Source organism: Panthera uncia, chromosome X (assembly GCF_023721935.1).
Source record: "Panthera uncia isolate 11264 chromosome X, Puncia_PCG_1.0, whole genome shotgun sequence".
Taxonomy (NCBI): domain Eukaryota; kingdom Metazoa; phylum Chordata; class Mammalia; order Carnivora; family Felidae; genus Panthera; species Panthera uncia.
The window spans coordinates 99,163,432-99,167,014 of NC_064817.1; the positions used below are offsets into that span (position 1 = coordinate 99,163,432).

At 36.7% G+C, this 3,583-nt stretch overlaps 1 pseudogene; it reads left to right on the forward strand.

The window, feature by feature from the left end:
• Window positions 1-1,867: 1,867 nt before the first annotated feature.
• LOC125931388 (60S ribosomal protein L35a-like) lies at window positions 1,868-2,212 on the forward strand (annotated as a pseudogene).
• Window positions 2,213-3,583: the final 1,371 nt, after the last annotated feature.

Consider the following 3,583-nt stretch of genomic DNA (forward strand, 5'->3'; position numbering starts at 1 on the left):
ACTTTTTTTTTTTTTTTGGGACAGAGAGAGACAGAGCATGAACGGGGGAGGGGCAGAGAGAGAGGGAGACACAGAATCGGAAACAGGCTCCAGGCTCCGAGCCATCAGCCCAGAGCCTGACGCGGGGCTCGAACTCACGGACCGCGAGATCGTGACCTGGCTGAAGTCGGACGCTTAACCGACTGCGCCACCCAGGCGCCCCGAGCAAAGAAAATATTTAATATAAAATTCAGACCAAATAAGGAGTATTCAACTTAAAATGACCAACACCAACAAATATCTCTCACTGCCTTTGGTCCCATCTACCACAACCAGAATTCTCAAAGATCCTATATTGAAGATGATTCTTAAGAAAATAGAAAACATTCACTTATGAGTAGGAGAGACAGAACAAGAAAAAATAGTAAAAATTTAAGGCTAGTATTTTTTATAGGCCTGGCCTACTTGCAAAAATATCTGTATGTAGTTAACTCCTAGCCTATGACTGCTTACATAATTCCTGAAAGTTTTTCTATATCTCCTAGATATATTAAACACTATTATTGACTAGATAAAGTGTATTGCATTCTTAAAATTTCTTAACTCAAAACTATTTCACTAAGGGAATAAAAATACTTTTAAAAGGAGACTTTTTTTTGCTATAACTGAGATGTAAAACTGACTGGATAAAGTCACAATGGGGATTGGAGAAGCAGAGGAGAGAATAGGTGATATAGAAGATAAAATTACGGAAAATGATGAAGCTGAAAAGGAGAGAGAAAGAAGACTATTAGATCATGAAGGGAGACTTAGAGAACTCAGGGATTCCATAAAGCAAAACAATATCCATATCATAGGAGACCCAGAAGAAGTGCAGGAAAAATGAGAAGGTTTGAACAAATTTTAGCTGAGAACTTCCTTAATTTGGGTAAGGAAACATGTATCCAAGTCCTAAAAATCAACAGAAATGGGTTTACACCATGACGTATCATAGTGAAACTTGCAAAATACAAAGATAAAGAGAAAATTTTGTAAGAAGCTAGGGAAAAAAGGTATTTAACCTGCAATGGCAGACACATAATATTAGTAGCAGACCTGTCCACAGAAACATGACAGGCCAGAAGGGAGTGGCCGGAAATATTCAATGGGATGAATGGGAAAAATATGCAGACAAGAATTCTTTATCCAACAAGGCTGTAATTCAGAATAGAAGGAGAGATAAAGGGTTTCCCAGAGAAACAAAATTAAAGGAGTTTATGGCCACCAAACCAGCCTTGCAAGAACTTTAAGGGGCACTCTTTGAGTGGAAGAAAGAAAACAAAAAAAGACCAAAGCAACAAACACTACAAGGGACCAGAGAACATCACCAGAAACACCAACTCTACAAGTAACTCAATGGCACTAAATTCATATCTTTCAATAATCACTCTGAATGTAAATGGACTAAGTGCTCCAATCAAAAGACATAGGATATCAGAATGGATGAAAAAAAAGAAATAAAATCCATCTCTATGCTGCCTACAAAAGACTCATTTTAGACCTAAAGATACCTGCAGATTGAAAGTGAGGGGATGGAAAACCATCTTTCATGATAATGGAGGTCAGAAGAAAGCTGGAGTAGCATACTTAGACAAACTAGATTTTAAAACAAAGACTATAACAAGAGATGAAGAAGGCATTATATCATAATTAAGGGGTCTATCCATCAAGAAGATCTAACGATTGTAAATACTTATGCCCCAACTTGGTACACCAAAATATATAAATCGATTAATAACAAACATAAAGAAACTCATTGATAATAATACAATAATAGTAGGGAATTTTGGCCTTTCTCTTTCTGCCATCTTGGAAACTTTGGAGGCCTTCTGGGAACAGGACTCCTGAAATGACAAATACGTCTGGAAGGCTGTGATACAAAGCCATTTTTGCTGGCTATAAACGGGGTCTCTGGAACCAGAGGGCGCACACAGCTCTTCTTAAAATTGAAGGTGTTTATGAAACTGAATTCCATCTAGGAAAGAGATGTACTTATGTGTACAAAGCAAAGAACAACACAGTAACTCCTGGTGGCAAACTGAATAAAACCAGAGTAATCTGGGGAAAAGTAACTCGTGCTCATGGAAACAGTGGTATTGTTCATGCAAAATTCCAAAGCAATTTTCCTGCGAAAGCCATTGGCGACAGAATCTGTGTGATGCTGTATCCCTCGAGGATACAGCTGAACAGATAAACTAACTGAAAAGTAAATAAATAAAGGTGTGGATTTGTTCTCTTTATAAAAAATAGTGGGGAATTTTAACACCCCACTTACAGCAATGGAAGATTAGAGCAGACACAAACAATATAGAAACAACAAAAACAACAACAAAAACCCAGTAGAACAGATCAATGAAACTAAGAGATAGTTTTTGGAAAGAATAAACAAAATTGATGAAGCCTTAGCCAGGCTTATTAAAAAGAAAAGACAAAGGACCCAATTAGATAAAATCATAAATGAAAGAGGACAGATCATAACCAACAACATAGAAATACAAACAATTACATAAGAATACTATGAAAAATTGAATGCCAGCAAACTGGATAATCTGGAAGAAATGGACAAATTCCTACAAACTTACAAATTTCCAAAACTGAAACAGGAATAAAAAGAAAATTTGAACAGGCCCATAACCAGCAAAAATTGAATCAATAATAAAATTCTCCCAACAAACAAGAGTCCTGGGCCAAATGGCTTCCTAGGGGAATTCTACAAGACATTTAAAGTAGAGTTGACACCTATTCTTCTCAAACTTTTCCAAAAAATAGAAATATAAGAAAAACTTCCAAACTGATTCTAGAAATCCAGGATTACCTTGATTCCAAAACTGAACAAAGACACCTCTAAAAAGGAGAATTACAGGCCAATATCTCTGATAAACATGTTTGCAAAAATTCTCAACAAGATACTAGCAAATAGAATTCAACAGTACATTAAAAGAATTATTCACCATGATCAAGTGGGAATTATTCCTGGGCTGCAGGGCTGATCCTAACTAAAAAGGAAAAGGTCTGTACTCTGAAAACTATAGAACACTTATGAAAGAAATTGAAGAGGACACAAAGAAATGGAAAAGCATTCCATGCTCATGCATTGGAAGAAAAAACCTTGGTAAAATGTCTATACTATCCAAAGCAATCTAGACATTTAATGCAATACATATCAAAATACCAACAGCATTCTTCACAGAGCTAGAACAAACAATCCTAAAATTTGTATGGAACCACAAAAGACCCTGAATAGTCAAAGTAATCCTGAAAAACAGAAAACTTGAGGCATCACAATTCCAAATTTTAAGCTATACTACAAAGCTGTAGTCATCAAGACAGTATTGGGGTGGGGGTGCCTGGATGGCTCAGTCAGTTAAGCGTCCAACTTCAGCTCAGGTCATGATCTTGCAGTCCATAAGTTCATGTTCTGTGTCGGGCTCTGTGCTGACAGCTCGGAGCCTGAAGCCTGCTTCAATTCTCTCTCTCTCTCTCTCTCTCTCTCTCTCTCTCTCTCAAAAATAAATAAGCATTAAAATTTTTTAAAACAAAATGCAGTATGATACTGGCACAAATA